Consider the following 21,550-nt stretch of genomic DNA (forward strand, 5'->3'; position numbering starts at 1 on the left):
TTCTAAGCTGGCTATACGATAAATAGGTAAAAACTCACGGGCTTTCTCATGCATTCGCCTGAGATGACTGGAAAGTTGTAGCCATTAACCTTTTTTTTTTCCATTCTCAGTCGATATATTCTTCGTGCTGCGCCACCCAACGAAAGCACCTACAGTGTTGCACCTAGAATGTTGTTTTTGACTGCCTCCGAAATCAGAGGTACCTCGCCCGTTTTCACAATGCTTCGCGATCGGAACATCTTTGACCACGGTGTCATGCGACGACGTTGTCACATGACGGGACGTCACAAATATTTGTGATCTGGGACGTCACCACGACGTTATAAGGTGATGTAATCACGTGTTAGGTTTTTGAATTCCTCGTCCCCGAGGCCACTTAGCTCTACGTTTTTTTTACCACTCGTCATTCCTCCATTTTGTAACCTCAGACATGTTGGTTGCCACGAACGAACAACCGAAACTGTTCACACTGGTTGCCCTGGCTGTCGCATGACTGCATAAGGCGGACGACGTCAAACTCACTGGAAGTCAGCAAGAAAGTGAGGAAACTGCTTCATGTCACAAAATAAGATTGAGTGCCGCATTGCAGTCGCGCTTTTCATTGCTAATTGAAGAACAGCGATAATGCTTCGTCGCATAAGGCTTAGAAAGCCGCGCTTGATAACGCGGCGGAACAGACATGAACGGCGTTGACGTACTGCTCAGCGCTTTCTAGGAATTCGACGGTCAGCGGAGGAAAGCGGGGCGTTAGCCAGGTTCATTTTCGGGATTCCAGAACAAGCGAGAGCGTGCCGCGTTTATCAGATACTAAAAAAAAAACGCCCTCGAACATTCCAGAGCCGCATTTACGTGCATCCTTCGCCTTCGCAGTGAGCCGTGCACATACAGTCTCTTAAAACCTAGCTGTTGTGCGGTGTCGCTCTTGACGCGGTGCATTGCATGTTTAGTGTGTTAAGCTCATAGCATTGTCTACGCACAGAACAATTTGAAACGGTGCTGAGCTCTTATTTAGGACAGCTCTTCTCGTGTGATCATGCCTGCATGCTGTTCAACTCGAAGACGACTGGGAAACAGGTGAAAAGATTCGACTTCCAGTTCCACGTTCTTCGAGGACGCCGCAAAGGGTGGCACTGAAGCCATACTTTGCAGAGAAAAGTGATAGATGCATAGTTTCCCCAAAGAATTACCGGCCTGAAATGAGACACAAAACGTTCGCTGTTTGCTACGCAAAGCGCGCATGACAACCAGGCGCGCTTTCGCAAAAGCGAACGCATCGCAGTGGGGACGGGAATGAAGCGAGAATGAAAAGCCCATTGAGTTTCTTGTGGCATTGTAATAATGGTAACAATATTATTTATTGTTGTTCATGTTTTACGTCTCGAAGCCACAACACGATCACGAGAGACCACATATTGGATGACTCCGACAATTGCAACCACATGGGGGGGAGGGGGGGTTCTTTAAAGTGAGCCTGAATCTAAGTATGTGGACCTTTCTCATTTCAAGTAGTACATACATGAAAATGCGGCTGCCTCGGCTGGTATTCGCTGTTGTTAGAGTAGGGTGGTGTAGAGTTGAAAAGAGGGCAAAACGAAACATTTTGACTTTGCTGGCCTCTTTAAGGCTAATGCGAAAAGTACTTCTCTTTTTTTTATTTTCCAGTAATAAATGCTAGTACTTGTCTACTTTTGCATGTGTAAGAGCTGATTACTGCTCGCAACGTTCGCGCGAGAAAAACTACGCGCCAAGTGTCAGTGTTTTAGTGATCCACCAAGAAAAGGGTGAAATTCTGCTCCACTACATTTTTGGATACGTGCATGGAGCTACTCCGGTGTCACTACAAGGAGCTAAGTATTTATTCTCTTACTTTATGCTTATAGCTACTTACCACCAAAAGTTTAATTCGTTTGGTGCACGGGACTAAAGAATTTTTTTTTCAATTCTGGCATGTGGGAGGTGCAAAACGTTTCAAAAAGACACCGAAATGCCTTATAGTGTGTCTTATTAAAGGGAACCATGTACTCATACAAACGATATATTTTTATATTTTGTTTAGGAGGGTTAGGAAGTACAATAAAATATATATAGCTGCATGGGTGGGAAACAGCATGAAAAAGCATTGACTGCTGTTGAAGACAGGACTCGCTCCATTCGCGCTACATCGAGGCTGTTTCGCGTTCCCAAGGATGCGCTCAGGAGGCACATAAAAAAAATGGAATCTCCAACTCGAGCCGTTCACAAACACGTTCTGGAATCAAGTTTTAACAAGATATTTTTAGTTACGAAGGCTTTAAAATAACAAGCGTTAAATATCGGGAAATGATCAATTCAGAAAGCCTGTCTGACGAAGTTGAAAACCACAAAATGCCCTTGCAGTTCTGTATCAAAACGGCAAAAAGAGGCAGAAAATATTCGTCAGAACTTCCGGTGATTCTTCCATTTGGCGCAATTGCATTTGGTTTGAGTCAAATGCGATTGCGCTGTTTTTAGTGCTGTTCGAATGTTTAACGAAAGATTAAAAGAATAGAATGCTAAACGTAATTTAACTCAGTTGTTTTAGGCATAGACGTGTTTTTGTGTGTTTATTATGTCGTTTTTTTTCAAAGTTTTTTGAAATACTACAAGCTTAATTTATTTCCTGTAATACCTAATGAATTCTACTCGTTCCTCCAAGAAGTGAATTAGTTTAACGAGCAACACACCGTCCGATTCATGGCCTTATCCCCCGGGTGGGTGGCGCCAAGCTGTTGAGGAACCGACCGACCGACCGACCGACCCCACCGCGGTGGTCTAGTGGCTAAGGTACTCGGCTGCTGACCCGCAGGTCGCGGGTTTGAATCCCGGCTGCGGTGGCTGCATTTCCGATGGAGGCGGAAATGTTGTAGGCTCGTGTGCTCAGATTTGGGTGCACATTAAAGAACCCCAGGTGGTCGAAATTTCTGGAGCCCTCCACTACGACGTCTCTTATAATCATATGGTGGTTTTGGGACGTTAATACCCACATACCAATCAACCAACCAACCAACCAACCAACGGATCAAGATTTTCATCGTTATGTAATGCGATAAATTGCAAGGGTAGAACTAAAGACATTAGCACAACGAAAGATTGACGGTCTTTGATTTGCAAGGAGTTTTGAAGCAAGAAAGCACCGGGGTGTGTCTGGATTCAATGCGTGGAGTTCAAGAACTGGGCTTATGAAGGCTGTGTGTGGGCCCATGGAATGAACTTTAAATGATTCTACTGCAACAACTGAATGAATGAATGAACTTTATTTAAAGTCCGGCAGCTTTCTTCGGGCAAGGCGGGGGGAAGGGGGGATTAACTTTACTACCCCTTCCCACCCTCCGCCGATAATTAGGGTGGTGTCTCAGGTTAAACTGACGAGATGATATTTTTCACGCTTTGTTTCATTTTGCCCCGCGTGTCAGGGCAAAATGAGACACTTGGTGCATGCTTTATTTTTTATAACAAACTTTCTAATTGAGGAAGCATGTTCAAATTTGTATAGCACATACTTTGTGCCCATAGGAAAGTTTCTGCCGTGTTCTTTAATGGTAACGAGTGAAATAAAAAACAACCATAAGAAATCTATTCACTATTATCAAACTTTTGTCGCATTTTTCCTCACCCTACCCTCCGTATACGGGTCGTAATTCGTTAAAAAACATGGTTCTGGAATGATCGCCGTGTTATTAGTTATAACGTTCTGCTTGAAAATTGCCGAACGGAGACAAAAGAAAAAAAATACTTCGCGTAAAAATTGGAGTATAATAGGGCATCAAAAGCGCCTAATGGTCGGTGGACAATAGGAGTGCTCCATAAATTGCGCTGCAAGTGAACCTGAAAGCCGGAAATTGAGAAATTGGGAGAGATGCTTTTGTTAATCGGGATGTTGTAATGAAATATTCTGAAAGTTAATCGTCGCGCATTGGACGACAAAACTGTGCCGATTGATTTCTTTGTTTTCATACGCCTAATTGATTTGTGCTTACTTTTTGCGTTTCTTAACAGTGCATATAATGACGAGCCTCCCTTTAATGTACTTTTTTGTAATGTTAGGGAAGAAGCGTTTCTTATTGTTGCTTTTATTTACACTAATTTCATATATTTCTTGCATATACGACATCTAAAAGCAACGTTCATTTTTACTAGAACCCGTTTATGTCGGACACGAGGCTGTGGAAGGGATAGAGATCCAAATCAAAAGTATACAAATTCTACAACATTGTCAAATTTTTGCGCGCTATTAGGAGGAGACGAGCAGTTCACTTGATGTACTTGTAGCGCCAAGTAAACGAAGACAGGCGAAAGCACTTTTTTTTCTTGAATCTTCATTTTCTTTGCGTTTCAAGCTCATTTATAGATCCTCAAAACGCGCCCAACTTTCACATAGCCTAAGTGAACAGCACGTCAAACAAAAAAAAAAAAGGGCACGAAAAAGAATATCACATTACAAAGGACCCTCGGTTGCGTGCCTTCTCGGATTTACACGCACATGCAAATACCATGGCCAGCCATCTAATTTTGTCCCCAAAAGTACTCTAAAAAATGTTACTCGTTCGTTACGCTATCTAACATCTACGTACTTTAAACCACGACGTATACTCGAATAAATGGGCCTCAGTAGTCATCTATGAAGGTTATAAAACCCTCCACCCCCATTAGCTTTTTATTATTCTTTTTATGTAGCTCCGTTTACGACTCAGTTATGGCAAACGAACGCGCATAAAGCACTTTCCGCATTGCGAGTCGTTCTCCTTTCGCGTCTGCTGCCACTATGGCTCCGAGGTGCGCCGTAAAGATTAGCGAGAAATTATACGTTGTCTTTTATGAGCTACGCAGGAGATTGAAAGCGCCGGCAGAGAGAGAGAACATGAAGGGAGTTGCGTAACTCCGCGCTATGCGCACCGCGCAACGCCATAAGCCAATTGAAAAAAAAAATCAACTTAGGCTAATGATCCGAATTAGCGATGCTATTAGCCCAGACGCTGAGTGGGCTATGTTCTCTCGTATAAGGTACCAATCGCCACAGCAGGACTCATTTTTAGCTCTGATGAGGGATTTTTATGGCCAATTGAATTTAACGAAAGAAGGTATAGTGGATACGTCACTCGATTTTTTGTCCGTTTATCGTCTGTACGGGACGACGGGACGATACTTTCGAAAGATCGTTTTTTTTTCTTGTATAATTTTTTATCCCGAAGCGACCTTGCGTGGTAGGTTCCTGAGTTTATTGGAGATGAACGTACGTCATCATAGATGCCAGACTTCTTTCGTAAAGAAGCTTATTTTACGCGGCGTCTGTAAAGCGCCTTATCGGCTTTTCTGTAATGTCTCATTTGTGGCCATATCATACGTTGTTTTACGCGTTCAAAAGGAGCTATATACTGAGGTTGATTGATTGATTGATATGTGGGGTTTAACGTCCCAAAACCACCATATGATTATGAGAGAAGCCGAAGTGGAGGGCTCCGGAAATTTTGACCACCTGGGGTTCTTAACGTGCACCCAAATCTGAGCACACGGGTCTATAACATTTCCGCCTCTATCGGAAATGCAGCCGCTGCAGCCGGGATTCGAGCCCGCTGCAGCCGAGTACCTTAGCCACTAGACCACCGCGGCGGGGCTATATACTGAGGTGCGTACCGTTTCTCAGTCCTCGATGAATTCTCGATAAATTATAAATGCTTGTCGAATAGTATGGCTGCTGAATGAAACAACTACCTTTTCTTTTTGCCGCAGCTTGGTGCACTGCGCATGTGCGAGACGAGAGTGGGAAGTAGAAGACTACGTGAGTGTACGGTACACGCAGATCAAAACAGGATAACTTTGTGCTAAGTAACGCACACAATCTCGCGCCCATTGTCTTCAGCTTGGGCCATATCGGTGTAACTTATTTTGTTTTCCAACCTGAAAACTACTTTCTTTCTCAACCCCCTCACTTACGCGAGACCACTTGCAGCACGTCGAACATGGCATCATCACAATTTTTTAGCACCATTTAAGAAGACCAGAACTAACATATTCAAATTTTCGTTCTTTCTGCCCTTTCTAACCGACTGGAATAGACTGCAGTTATCACCACTAATAAGCGCAAATTTCATTGAACGTTTATCGACTTAGGTGATGTTATCGCCACTGTAATATTGACTTAGTCTGCAACAAAGAGGCTGACCGCCTGGCTCGAGACATGACAGGTCGAGCCTCGGAGCACTCGGCCGCAACGAACACCCCCACACCAGTCACGTCTCACGAAATTCTAGAATTTAAAAGGTACGGATGACGAACCAAGGCTTCGTCCCACAGCAAGCTCAGTGAGGGCCAGGCGACGGACTGGCACTGACTGCAGTGCTGACTAGCACATTCAGTTGCAAAGACTACGTAAGATGTACCCGGACAGACACGAAAACGAGTGCCCTTGGTGCGAAGACAGATAACACTTCAACACATTATACACACACATGCTAGAATCAGCCAGCAGGCGCTGTTTTGCCGCTAGTGAAAGACCCAATCGCAAATTGGTCGTGGGAGGTGCCACTTTCCGACCTGGACTTGGGAAGCTAGTTGGGAAACTAGCTTCCCAGAAGCCAGTGGGGCCTTGTGATAGGGCTTCATTAATATGAACATATACCATCTGTTCGTTTCAATAAAGTTGCTATTTTTGGAATAATACAAATATGCGTGTTTTTAATACAATGCTCACACACAAACATCGTTCTTCTCACAACAACTGCGAAAAACAGCTGCAACATGATTATAATCGAATATAACGCTACGCATATCTTGAATATTCTCATTCATGAAGCATTCCTTGAAATAACTTATATCAATCATGTACGAATCGTCAGTACTGTATGCTGATATGAATATTTCCTGTTGTATTCACAGTCATCTTCGCTAGATTGCGTGCCTTCTCACTGCACTACAGTGAATTTTTTTTGTACAGTACGTGCTTTGTAGCACAGGTTCACCATGCCGTGGCGTTATTTAGGCCATAAACATTGTAAGCTTAAAAAGGCATATTATAAGGAAAGATACTGGTTCATGAAAGCATTTATCAAAAGGTCATATGAATGCAAGTAGCCAGCCTCGCAATGTTTGATAAAGTGCCCGACGAAGTAAACCCAAGCTACAACTGTACGTCCGCACTTGATCTTGACTTCCGAGGTGACAGCGGCTGTGATGAACGATCGACATGCACACGGGATGCCATAGCGGGGCGCCAGGGGCCAGTTCGAGCTCTGCAAAATGACCCGGATGGAGAAAGCTATCGGCCGTCACTGTTTCTGTCATCTGTCATCGAGGACGTCGAAATTTTTGCTCGTCGGTGTGCGAAAGCTGTGACAGGACATCGTTCGCGCCTTTGATCTCGACATTTCCGCATAGCCATTGAACAAATCGAGTCTTTGAGACGTTTCTTTCTTGCACTCAGTGAACTGTGAGCGTTTGTAGGCCCGTGTGCTCAGATTTGGGTGCACGTTAAAGAACCCCAGGTGGTCTAAATTTCCGGAGCCCTCCACTACGGCGTCTCTCATAATCATATAGTGGTTTTGGGACGTTAAACCCCACATATCAATCAATCAATCAATCAATCAATCAATCAATCAATCAATCAATCAATCAATCAATCAATCAATCAATCAATCAATCAATCAATCAATCAATCAATCAATCAATCAATCAATCAATCAATCAATCAATCAACTGTAAGCGTTCGAGTTACTGCTTTCTATAAATTTTCAGTACCCTAGTTTGATCACTGCCCTGTGTGCTGCTGTGCATAAAAAGATACCAGAACACCCACTTTAAAGGTACTGAATGTATGTACGGACGTGAGCAAAAGTGAGCAAATCACGGTATTGCTTGGCAGAATGCATCGACCCTCCATCTAACTACGAGACGCCTGCAGCAGTGCGCATGCACTGCAGCAGGCGTCTTATTTTCAGGTCGCCTCTCATGTCGCTTTGGTTAACTCTGTTACAGCGCTCGTATAGCCAAAACAACTGGGTGTCGCTGTTTTTTGCTTCATTGAATTGATTGATATGTGGGGTTGAACGTCCCATAACCATCGTATGATTATGAGAGACGCCGTAGTGGAGGGCTCCGAAAACTTCGACCACCTGGGGTTCTTTAACGTGCACCCAAATGTATGCACACGGGCCTACAGCATTTTCGGCTGCATCAAAAATGCAGCTGCCGCAGCCGGGAGTCGATCTCGCGACCTGCGGGTCAGCAGCCAAGTACCGTAGCCACTAGACCACCACGGCGCTTGCTCCATCGAATCTGCGCAGTTTTTTTACGTAACGGCTGCGAAGGGCCTGGTTCAAGCGCCAGGCTCGCGTAGTTTTTCGCACCGGTTAATTAGTCTGACTAAGCATTGCGAGCATCGTATAAACTAATGAAGCCAACCGTACAAATTGTTTTATCAGCCTAGCTTGCTTATGTCACATTAAATCAAGTTAAATTTGATTAATTTATTTAAGCAAAGGTAAGCGTAGCTGAAACCAATGAAACTGAGTTTAGCAGGGCATGACCTAATCAAGACAGACATGAGTAGGTTTAATTAGGCTGATTTAAGTCATGTCTAGTCCAGCTCGCTGTCTTCATGTTCAGCCAAGTTAGGCTTAAGTCAGCTCAGATTATTCGAGGTAAGTATAACCAAATGTAATTAGGCATACCTGACTATAGTATTCATTCAGCCGAGCATAATTAGCCTAAATAGGGCAAACCTAATAGTGGCAAATAAATCCAAGACGAGTTCTCCATGAACCCAGAAAAGCAAAGCCCACGAAAAGACTAATTACTCATTACTGATTCAATACTAAATAATCTCATTTAGGTCTCATAGGTGTTCATTGAGACACGTGTCTGAATTAGGCTTAACTAGGTATAGTTTTGATAATTACGCAACATCAAGTACCTCAGGTGGTCTTACTAAGAAGACCACCTGAGGTACTTGATGTTGTGAGGTACGAGATAAGAAGCCACACATATTAGTGAGTAATAATTAGTCTTAGCGCTAGTTTGATATAATTTAGCTTTACGGGACTCGACTCCGTCACCAGCAATTAATAACTTCCTGAGCTGTGATTTTCGAAGCTCATAGGCAATTCCACTGCAATGAGTTTAGTTCTTTGGGTTTAGTTATAATTATGCTTAAGCAGACCTGCGATTAGTTAGCCATAGCATAGACCAATCATGCTAAATTAAATTGTTGTACACCTACCTCATCCCCACCCAATCAGCGTAGTTATACATAACTGACGCAATTGTGTCACGTGAAACTCCAGTATCGGTGGCGTGTCGGGTTGGGTCTCAGGCTAAATAATCAGGCATAGTTAGGATTAATCTCAAATACGAATAATTAGACATAAAATATCTTAATTATTATTGAGTTATAAAAAGTGATTAGTCATCAGTATGAGCTTGGCTTCTCTTGGCTCGTAGGAAATTCAACTTGGATTAATTGGTAACAATTAGGCTTGCCTTATTTAGGCTAGTTATTATCTGCAAAATATAAGGGATAAGGGACATCATGATAAATTATGTCTAATTAGATTTGCCTATAGTTACCTCGACTCATCAAAGCCTAATTTTTAATAACATGAAAACAGCAAACTGCACTAGGCCTAATTAGAATCAGCCGAATGTAACCTACGTATGCTTTGCTTTATTAGGTGATACCACGGTCCACTATGTTTGATTAGTTTCGGCTACACTTACTTTGGGTAAACTAGGCTCATCTAAGTTTAACTTCTCTTAACTCGACAATTGTCAGCTGGGATGAGAAAACTTAATTTTGCATGGTTGGCTTCATTGGATTACACGATGCTAACTATGCCTATTTGGCATAATTAGCGAGTGTAAGAAATGACACCTGAGTGCCCGATGTATTAACACCCCATTCATCGAGGCCCCAGCCTGATCCTATGCGATCATCGACAGAACGTTCTTTGCCATCACTACGTACGCATTATGGGACCTGCACAATACAACGCTTCCTGCTTATGTCAAATGGAATATCGGCTAGCTGCTTTACCCTCATTCACTTCGCCGTAGCTTAGCGACCATATAAGGTAAGGACCATGTAAGGACCTCTAAGATGAAGGTTCGACTCTTGACAATGGCAGCCGCATATAAAGGTGGTGCCAAATGCAAAAGCGGTGCTGTACTCAGAAATCTGTGCCCTTTTTGTGGACCTACAGCGCGCCTTATTACATGCCGTTGTTTCTCGACTTACACCCCCGAAACCAGGGATAAAATAAAAAAAACAAGGTCCCTTTTCTACACAGTTGTCTTCTCGGGACTCAACGCTACATTATCATATTTCAACACATCGCGCACATAATCTCTGACATGTGCTTTTTGTGCATTACGTGTACTTCAGACGCAATCAAATAGCATGCTTGATAAACAAACAAAAAACGGGTCGATTAATCGAACACACACAAAGCTCATTTGCGTCTTGTGCCATTTCCTCTTGAATTTCTAGATAAATGTATTTGTTTCTTACTTACCTTCCATTTCCACGTTCAATGTCATGTGCACGAACACGCGAAACGATCATTTCCCTCACTCACGCGTCATACTATATGAGCTGACCGATGTTTGCGTAAGCCATAATATTCACTAGGTTGCCTACAAAACTCGGGTCCCTAATCACAGACCACCCTGCCTACTACATAAGTAAAGGCTAATCAAGAAGAAAGTTCCGAGCTAATGGTGAACGCTTTTGATAGCCCCAGTTCGATGCTCAAATCTCTGTTGGGCCACTTTATTTTGAGGCATCATTATGACAATGCGTGGCAGGGGCACGCAGCTCACTTAACGTGTTCCAGTTTTTTTTTTTGCATGCTGACGTTCTTTTGATTACCGTTCCAGGTAGATGAACTAACGTTGTTAAATCTTCAAGGCCGAAAAAAATATACTATCCATGGAAGGTCATAGTCGTGTATCAGCACGTATGCAATACCGCTAGTTATCTGTGGTTGTGCCTAGCATTATACTGCGTATTTAACATGTTCATTGGTAAATAATGAGGAAAGAGATTAGTTTTCTTTAGTAAGAGCAGCACAAGTATTCGACCAAGCTATACTTCTAACGAAACGTGTTTTTGCTTCTTTGGTAGTGACAAGATGGATGATGACAAAACTTATTGTTGAATACGTCGCGGTAGTGTCCTAGCCCAAAGCGGGCCGCCTCCACGCTAGGACCGAAAAAGACTTGCAGCCGCTTCGTGGGCCCGTTGGACTGCCTATAATTGTCGCTCTAATGTAGAACTGCGTAGAGCTGCGTCCAACCGTTCTTCAGTATTTTTTTTTTGTTCTTGTGGCTGCGTAACGCGGAGAAACTCCAGAGCATATGAGCGAGATCTTTGGTGTCGTGGCATTTATCGTATGTTAAAGGAAGACATAACGCTAGATAAATCATGGTAATCAACAGCGGATGATAAGATATCGTCGTTATTTTTAACTCATCTCAGTAACCTTGAACTTTTTGCCGACAGAACGATGATTTGCTTCGCGTCATATTTATTCATTTGGTATTTCACTATTTGCGATGCACTGTGAATGAACGTGGTAAATCTGCCTAATTAACTCGAAAGCTCTGCAATTTCCATAAAAGAAACAAGGGTAACTTTTCTAATTCCACGTCATGATTATGTTATAAATTTCTGAGTTCGCGCAGTCATGCGCGTCACTATATTGTCGTGTTCCCTTCTTTTGCGTTTTGTAAATCTGTGCGCTAACTAATAATAAGTAAGTAGTTATTTTGCATTCCATTAGACTTGCTAGTAATGTTATCGCAAAGATGGCTCGTGTAGACATATGCAGCACGTTCAAGGGAAACGAATCTGCATTTCGCAAGCAGGCTGTCTATGATTCTGGCCCAATCGGAAGGAACTGAGAAAAACAAGTCGCATTCACAAACGTCCTCGCCACGACTGACGGCATCGGACATGTTATTAGATGCGAAGCTTCTAATGGTCGAGCTCTATCTGGTGTGTGGCGTGACCACCCTTACGGCGCATGCGCGTACTCTTTCCCGCCGTCTCCTCCAAATTCTTCCCCTCTCCGACCTCGCAAAGCCGATGCAGGCAGCGTCTCCTAGCCAACGCTTGCTCCCCTCTCTCTCCTCTAGGCATCCCTCACCACGGTGTTTACACACCCATTGCACATACGTGCCTCCTCACCCTTTTCTGATACGCTCCACTCTCTCTCGCCTCGCAACGCCGACGAAGGCAGAGTCTGCTAGCAAGTTTCTTGATTGAAAAAACCGACTGCTCGCACTGCGCAATCGTTCACTGGCCACCCCGCATATATAGGCACTGGATGTTGACCTCCAAGCAAGAGCGCCAGTGGGAGATTTCTCCTGCGCGTTGTTCAACAATAAAAATTTGCAGCGTGTGCGTTGACTAAAAGCGGACTGCAGGTTTCTGTGTCTAATCAGAGTTTTCCGCCTCTCATATCCCATGAGCAGCGATTGGCACGTTCCAGTAAGAAAATACGTTCCATCCCTGAGTGCTTTGCGCCTCCCCAGGTTTCTCTCCTGCGCAACACCGTGATCATCCTCAGCGTCAATGCTGCTACCAGTGTTAGTGCTAGCGCGCGCTGCTTCACATCTACACATGATTCTCTTTAGCGGGAGATTGCGTAATTTATTATTTGATATTCTTCGTAAGTATTACGGCGTGAAGGCCTTACAGCAATGAAAAAGTAAGCCATGACGCTTGAATTATGACCACATAAGATTTGTTATCAAGGCTATTTGAAGAGACAACACATAACAACAAAGTTTTCTTGCACGTTCCGTAAATACAGGCATGTTATCGACGAGACGTTCGGCTGATGAACGCAGCACGGAGGACCAAGCCAGACTTCGTGTTTTGCAGACAATGGAATGAAAATGAAATGAACGCACACAGCACTTTAGACCGTTATTGTTCCGAAATAATAAATTTCCCACAGGCCTTACTACAAGGAAGTCACAATGTAAACGTAAACATAGATTCAGCTTTTCTTTTGTATATTAACCATGGCATAGTTGCCTCTAGTAGAAAAGCAGTGCTAGGCAAACTTACGATCCCTCAGAGGCATACTAAAGAAAAAAAAAACATAAGGCTTAGCTTGGTGTTGCAGCAATGTCCTTTGTTGGTCCGGCCATAAAGGAAACATCCTCGCTGGAGCCAGCACGAAGCCGTGGTGGCGGAGAGTACACATACGGTTCCTAATCCAGACATCAAGCAAAATTCTGGAGCGAATCTGAGTTATTTCTCCGTTGAGAAACTTGAAGAGTGCCATTGCTAGCTGCTGTTATATACTTGTCGCACTGCATTGTTTTTTTCTTGAAGACACTGCCTTGTTTCTACCTGTATCGATGTTGTTTTTCATTTGCTCTGTGGATCTCCGGCGACCAACCTATCTCGGAGCCTAAATGTCGGAAAAGTCCACTTTATTGAATCACAATGAACAGAACGTTGAGCGAATTTGTAAAGTACACAGCACTCCGAAGTTGAGTGCTGTCAGAGCAGAGGATGTGGATGAAATTTCAATCTAATCAACTCTGCGTCGTAGAACGTATGTACTCTTTTTCTGCGAAAACGTTGTTGCTCGGACAAGTCTGTGGGGCGTTCTCGAAGACAGCACAATAACAGCACGAAATAAGAAAGGAACAGACGTGTTCACACATGTTTTTGTATTTTTTAATATTTGTGTTCTTTAAGATAAGCACCTTTCAGGTTTTTCTGGGGTTGCGTAGATACTTTTTTATTTACAATAAAAGAGATCAATCCACATAAGCCTTAAAGGAGTAGTAGTTCAGTTAATTGTATATGCTGTGCGAACGTGACCATCAGTTTATGGAAAAGACGTGTCATAACACCATAGCGTCATGCGTCTGCTATGTACGAAATTGAAAAGTCCTGCTGCAGTTCTTAAGGAACGTTGGCCTATATGCACTCATAAAAAACTTCAATGCTAACACAATCTAGGCTTAACTAAAGCTTGTTTTGAAGCAAGAACAGTGAATGCATTGTTTTTCGAATGCGGTTCTTCAAAATATGTCTCCTGTAGAATTTATGGTTCTGTCGGGGTCCACATGTACTCGTTTGTTCACCAAAGCATAACGCTGTGTACATAGTACAATTGTGTGCATCACGAAACACGATCTATTGTCGAACGTACGTCTCATTTTTGAAAGATTGGGTTGACTTCATTACACTTTGTTGGTCGGAAGCGCAATAAACAAACAGAACAGAGAATAGAACACGACACCACCGTTGAACGAATGCAGTTGCGCATTCAAAATTATGGAGAAGGTGCGTAAATCAGCATTTTAGTGAGCTATATATAGATGTCGAGTCCTCTAGTTGCCTTCTTACCTGATCTGTTATACTTTGCATTTTCGTTTATGAAATTGCGTCGGCGCCATAAAAATTAAGCGGTGTTTTATAGAGTTACTCGTATATTTTCTAATGGCCCGCACTGTCAAATAAATCGAAGCTTTGTTCACGAACCATCGACTTTCCCGGCCACGCAGCGGGGTACTCTAAAAAAATAGCGTCTACTGAGAAAACAGAAACAATTACGCATCTATTGAAAAGATCGAGCTTCAGTCTTCCAAAAATCAGCAGTTGAATGCTCCAACTGGTAGTCCGCAATCAGTTCCAGAGCATCAGCGCACCCTCTGTCTCAGTAAGCTAAACTTAAACTTCAACGGTGGCTGAACGGTGCAGCCAATATTGAACTCCGAAGCACGCCCTTTTTCGTAGTTCTTCAGTTTGCTTGACTGGCCCATGAACACTTCGTGTGCATTCATTTTCGTATAGTGCACTGTATCAACATATTTTTTTAACGGTCCTTAAGTTATACATATATAGAGTGGTGAAAGTTATTGATAAAGCTTAAGCACTGAAGTAATGCAAAATGTGGGAAAATAAATGAGCTTGATGGCGTGCTAGTTAGCTCGTGCTTACGTCTGAACTAGTTAATAAGAGCTTAGCAAATTGAGTCAGTTGGAAGATGCTTACGACGACCAACAGAACATAACACAGTGCGAGAAAAGGAAATTATGACACATGCGCTGACGTAGTAGAAAGTAGTGATTAATAATCACGACAAGTATGTACTCACGCAATTATTGTTTAAGCAATGTGCTTGTTAGCGCTCTCTTGGACCGCTGAGAAGGAAAAGGATCAAATTTATTACTGACGTCATTAGGGCTAAGTCTAGCTCTTAACTTAAAAAATGAGAGCCAAGCTTTCAGGATGCATATTCCGAGCGTAAAAAATTCACGATATAGTACAATCGCAACGAAAAAGCATTAACTCAAGTTAATGATGTCTGGAGAAATGGAAGCGCGGCAAGCTGCGCTGTTGTATCCTTATAGGCCGATAGCGAAAGTGTCGAGCAGAATTAAACCATCTTATAAAGCAGGGGTTTGCTGGTCCTCTAACGATCAGTTTTTTTTTTTTTTTGACAACTCTGCTAAAGACGAAGTTGCTCGCAAGTCGAGCGCAAGAAAATAAAACGATAAAAATAAAAATTATGTACGTAACAACGTCTGCCGATGTGGAATGCACAAACATTTATTGAAGATGCGCGCTTTCGAATAGTCCAAAAGAGCAAGATGGGCCGCTCCCTGCCGGTCATTCCTGGTTTGGGAAACGGAACTCGTTTCCCACTCTTGCTATCTGAGTGTTCTGAATAAGAGCGCCACGTGTCGCAATTTTACCGCTCCAGCTCCAGTGACTTGCACGAATCCTTTTCCGTTGCGACTGTAGATGCCTTAGGAAGTGAAGATCAACGATTACACGCGATGCACCCCTGTGTCGGGCTCATTTTTGCTGATCACAAGTTTCTTCTACCTGCACTAGAGAAATACATTGCTGTGAAATGCATCGGGAATGAAGTGTGAAAAGAAAGTACAATAATGAGATGCTCTATTCTTCGAGATAACCTCATGGTTTCGCCATTTGCCGCTAAGTATGACGTTGCTCCTGGTGCAAGTGTACGACGAGTAAGTTTTAGGCCAACGGGATACCAGCTTAATATGCTGGAAACACGATTGCGTGCAATATTTTGCTCAAGGTTCCCACCTATATTCCAGTGGGAACTGTGAAAGAGCTTTCTACCTCTAAGTGGTTGTACAATAAGGTACCGTATTGAGGTGCGGTAGGTGATTCGGCTTCATTAAGAAGTGCATCGCAGTGCACAAATTAATTGGGAGTCAGAGCTGAACTGTGGATAGCCTTTCCTGTGTTTTCGAGGCATTTCCCTATGAAAAACATTATTCGTTAAAAAAAGCGACAAATTATGAGCGCTTAAAACTCGGAACTAGCGGAAGGCGGCATTAAGAGCCCGCATAGAGCACAGCAGCTCTGTGGCGTACTCAGCTGTAAAGCCGCAATCAGTTTTTGTTTTTTTTCCCTTTGCGAATCAAGATTTATACCCTAATTTCCTGCCTTAAAAAAATGGCCGTTAAGCTCGCTTTTTCAATATTCAAATTGTGTAGAGCCTGTAAAGTTTCATTTTTCATTTCTTTTTTTTTCTACTAGCTTGACGAAGTGTGCCTGATTTCCTGTTCTTGAAGCAGTCATCGTTGTCTGAAATTGTTCTCTTGAGAAATTTTTTTTTTCCTCCGAAATGACTTGGAAAGATTTCCGCCGTATTTGCACCAGCAATCAAATCCGTGAACTCTTGACGCAGCGAAATATTGAACGGCTGCCAGCTCTGATAAAAAAAAAAAAAACTATTTTTGTGATCGTTATTTTCTTATTCTCTGCAAGCGTTGAGAGTCCATGTTATTTTGCTTCCTTCAGTTTCTTTTACAAAATAACTTGAATTCCCTGGTGACATGAAGTCACCGTTAAGACATTCATTCACCTTTCATTTTAGTCTAATTAAATCACTGCAGAAGAGATTAGTTATTAAGCAAAAGGAAACACCCGAACTTTAGCAATGAAAATGAATGAAGTTTTAAAACAAAGTCACATTGACAAGCCTTAAGCTAGAAGACGTACTCACCAAAGTTTTTTAGACGTGAAAACACTGCGGGTTATTTAGTGGGTCAGCAAGCTAGAAACGCAGCTGTATTTTTTGTTTGCTATAAACAAAAACACTTTTTTTAGCATCCTTGGAATAATTGACAAGTTATCTTACTGCCTGCACTGATATTGTTCGTATAAGTGAGAGGTGTCTTACTTTATAAGGCATCGCTTTCTCTTGCAATGTGACATCGACAATTTTCTGCCTACTCGTCAGACTTGCGGGCATTTTAATTTTTGATAACCTTCTCTTGAATAGAATTTCAGAAACACCTGCTTATATAAACAGACAATTGATTTGGGCTTGGTGTTTACTCATTCAGGAAAAATAAACGTGTTTGCTATGTGATACGTAAGCAGTTGTGGAAAACACGTCAAGCTATGAAGCATTTCCTATAACTTGTCTCTATTTCAGACCACCTACGCAGTTGCAATAGAGGAATGTCATTTAATGGAATGTTCAGTTAGAGGAATGTCATTTAAAACCATTCTTCAGATTTGCCAATTACTTTTACCAGTGTTAACACGAAAAGCCAAGTATTGCGATAAGTCCGAGTACGTTGCCAGAAGCAGCCACTGAGACATTGCCGTCGCTTTTAGAAGACCTGTGCCTTCGGGACGCTTTCCGCGGAGTGACGTCCTTCTCTAGATGAACCGCGATTAGCTTTAGCAGCTTCGCCTTTAAATAGTTACAAGTCGTATTAGGGCTGAGTTTAGGATTTTTGATTACGCGCGGAAATCAACCGGTGTAGGTGGTGCCAACACTAGTAATTTAGAAAATCATCACGTCTCTGTGTGACTGTACCGTGACGTCCAAGATCACCAAAATTTGTCGCATCGTCATAACGTCTTCATGACGACATGCGACGTCATCACATAACGTGGTATACCTTATTCAAATGGAGGCTGATCTCGGAGGCCGTGCAAAACTATGTTAACTGCGGAAAGTTTTCGAAGGGAGGCGGGCGAATGAACACATCGGGTGAACATCAAAAGAAAATGAGTTTTGCCTTCCAGTCATATTAGGTGCATACAGGAGGGGTCCTGTGAGTTTTTGTTTCAAGTAAAACTTTACCGCACATGCTGCAATCTTTGTGATAACCACGTATCACCACCATGGTGGGGCAGTGGTTATGGTGCACGGCTACTGACCCGAAAGACACGTGTTCGATTTTAGCTGTGACGGTCGCGTTGCGATAGAAGCGAATGGATAGATGCTCGTATAGATTTATCATCCCATCATGCGCATAATTTTATTCATATAAACAGCCTATTAGCATTCGTTCGCATAACTTACAAAAGTTGAGGCTGCTAACTTTAATGTATCAATTCACGGCCCGCCGCGGTGATCTATTGGCTAAGGTACGTCGCTGCTGACCCGTCGGTTGCGGGATCGAATTCCGGCTTCGGCCGGTGCATTTTTAATGGAGGTGAAAATGCTGTAGGCCCGTATGCTCAGATTTGGGCGCACGGTAAAAAAACCTGAGGTGGTCGAAATTTCCGAAGCCCTTCACTACGGCGTCTCTCATAATCATGTGGTAGTTTTGGGATTTAACGATGACTGAGTGTGCGCGCGTGTGCTGCCTAATGTGCTGTGTTTATCTCTCTTCCTTCTCTCCTCTCTATATTTCATCTCCTCCATCCCCCTCCCATGCGCAGGGTAGCGAACCGGCTGCCTATAGGCTGGTTAACCTCCCTGTCATTCTTTGCCTCCTATTTTCCTTCCTTGGGACTTTAAACCCCGCATATCAATCCCTGTATCAATGCGCAGGAGAACCGATTGGGAAGGCAGAACTTACGTGGACAGCCGTGTACGTGTACGTGAGAACGAACCACGCGTGTCGGTGCATAAGGTCCGCTGGCACACTTCTCTCGTGTCATCATTGGCGTGCAAGAACAAGGATCAAACAGAAAATGACTGCCCCTTATGATTACTACTCTGTAAGGCATCCTCTTGTAGCCTGGACTCTCAGGCTTGAAAGAGAGCGGGATATCCATTGCCGGACCTACTTTCCCGTCACTGGGCCCTGGTCCGCACACTAAAGAGACCCCCTTTTTTTACGTTTCCTTTTATATGCGTCGAAGAAATTACACGACCGTCTCCATTTCGGTATCCCGTTCGCACGCTTCACCAACGAAGCTCAAAAAAGCGGGGTAGTAGGCGGCTGCACTTAACTCTTCGCGGCATAACAGCCGAGCACTGCGCAAAGAAAGCTTGTCGGAAGGAGTTCGGTCGTCTAGACGGCGTACTTTCTGCTACGCTGCGCTCGTCTGTGGCAATGTTTTCCGTGTGCGCCCGACCTACAAGGACACGCTTTGTCTGACTCGACTGATTGCTTCGCTTCGTTCTTTTCACCTCGCCAGCCTTTGATGTCTAGCGACGCGCAAAATTGGAGGGGATGGTTGTTGTGTTCTCATTTCTTTCTGCCCTGATCGAACACACGATATTTTCCGGGAACAAACCTTGTAACGACCACCACGTACATTTGACCCTTTGTGACGGCTTCGCATAAGCTTCGAGAGATGCTGTGTTTCAAATAAGAATTATTTGTTTCCGGGGCCCTTAGGGCTGGACAAAAAATGCAGAGCAACAGCATAGGCTACGCTCCCGGAGATGTGACATCTTTGGAAACTGAACCAATGTGGCCACCGACCAATAAGTGAATTAAGTAGTAGTTAATTTCAGTAGAGTACAGTATAGTGTTTATTTATTGAGATCTACGTTATGATATTCTTTTGGATCCTGTTAAACATAATTTAATCAACTTTTCATGAACCTCGCTTACTCACTCAACGCAGTGTAAGAAGAGTCTAGCAGGATTATTCTGATTTCAACTGGTGAAGTGATAAGTTATTACAGTCGTGCTTCTGCTCCTACTTGTGCACACCACTCATGAGCTTGAAAAAAATAATAGGGCATATAGAAACACGCTTCAGCGTTTAGGTGATACCAATGCGCATTAGCAGGCAAGTAAAGTAAATTGATGCCAATTGCAATTCCTCAAGCTTATCTTCCCGTTCCCTTTGTTTCCGTGTCAATTTCAGGATTTCTTATTGAGTAGCTTTTCGATTAACATGTTTTGGAATAGGCCAGCTAAAACGAATGGCTACAGAGCATAGTGATATTTCTTAGCCAGACATAGAAGATGATCAGCGGCTAAACAAAGCACCTTGCCATCTCGACTTCATTCAATATATCTCGATACAGATACTGCATTTGTACGCAACGCGGAAAGTGAACACGATGCTGTAGCACGAAATCACTTTGTTACGAAACTGCATGAAACGGAGAAGGCGTTTCGGCAGTGAGGAATATTGTTTTTTACACCGAGCACACTGTGAATATACGTTTTCAGTGACTACATTGAAAAGCAAGGCTGGCGTAAGTCTGCGCTTGCACAAGTCTCCATTTCACATTCATTCCTGTTTGTGGGGTAGCGCTTCTGTTGTATTGGGACTACCGTCGAGAAAGAGTTGTATTCGGGGACAGAGACCGGAATCAGAAGTGTTCAGGGCACCTGCCATTTTGCTGTCGGGCTGTGTTCCCTTGTGTACAGGACCTTGACTCGCAATCTGCGCAATTCACGTCTGCTGCATGCCAGAGTGAAACACGCGAACACGTCTTTTTTTCTCTGCGAAAAATATGGTTGCTACTAGAACCGAAGTGCCTCGTGATTCAAGGTGGTCTGAATAGAGCAAAAGCTCCTGGAACATTAACAGAACGATGTACTTTTTTGCAGTCTGTGTACATGGAGGTGTAAGAAGCCCCCTCTCCCGCCTTTTTTTCTTGCTTATTTCACCTAGCGATCGGCGACAACCATTTTTTTTTCAGGTATTTCCCAAACTGTCATGGTCTGGCGCAACAACGGCTTGTTCTGTCGTAGGCATGCGATTGTAACTTTGAAGCAGCATTGAAATGTCTGGCCATGCGACCAAGCTGAATAACATATCTTTCGACTGTTCCTGCTTCGAAAAGGGTTTCGAATTATCCATGGCAGTGTCTATTCAAGTGGGAAACCAATAGATCACAGGACGAGTTGTGGAAATAATACAGCATATCCTGATAAGGTGTCTCTCCTTAAAACCTATTCTGCTTCAGGACATTCAGCTCAGTAGTTTACTTTAGAGGACTTGTTTTGCTTCTTACTGAATAAGATATTTGCGAAACTTTTCACCTTAGAAAATCATTTACGTTTTTTGTTATCACATAGCGAGGTACTTGCGCGAAAATAAAGCACACGATATTTCTCAGATATTAAATAAGTCAAGCATATAGGACAAAGAACCTAAAATTAGATATCAAGCTACGTTCTCTCTGTAATACCAGAACGTTAAGACTTTTCTACATATAAGTAATGTCTGCATTCTGGTGCGTTGTGTTTACCACAGGGCATTACAGTGGACGTTACTAGAGTTGTAGTCGTCATAAGTAATAGCTCAAAACAGATAAATTGCACCACTCATGTTTTTCCTGCCTTTTTGTGTACTATGCAACAAATACAA

Source organism: Rhipicephalus microplus, chromosome 4 (assembly GCF_043290135.1).
Source record: "Rhipicephalus microplus isolate Deutch F79 chromosome 4, USDA_Rmic, whole genome shotgun sequence".
Classification (NCBI taxonomy): domain Eukaryota; kingdom Metazoa; phylum Arthropoda; class Arachnida; order Ixodida; family Ixodidae; genus Rhipicephalus; species Rhipicephalus microplus.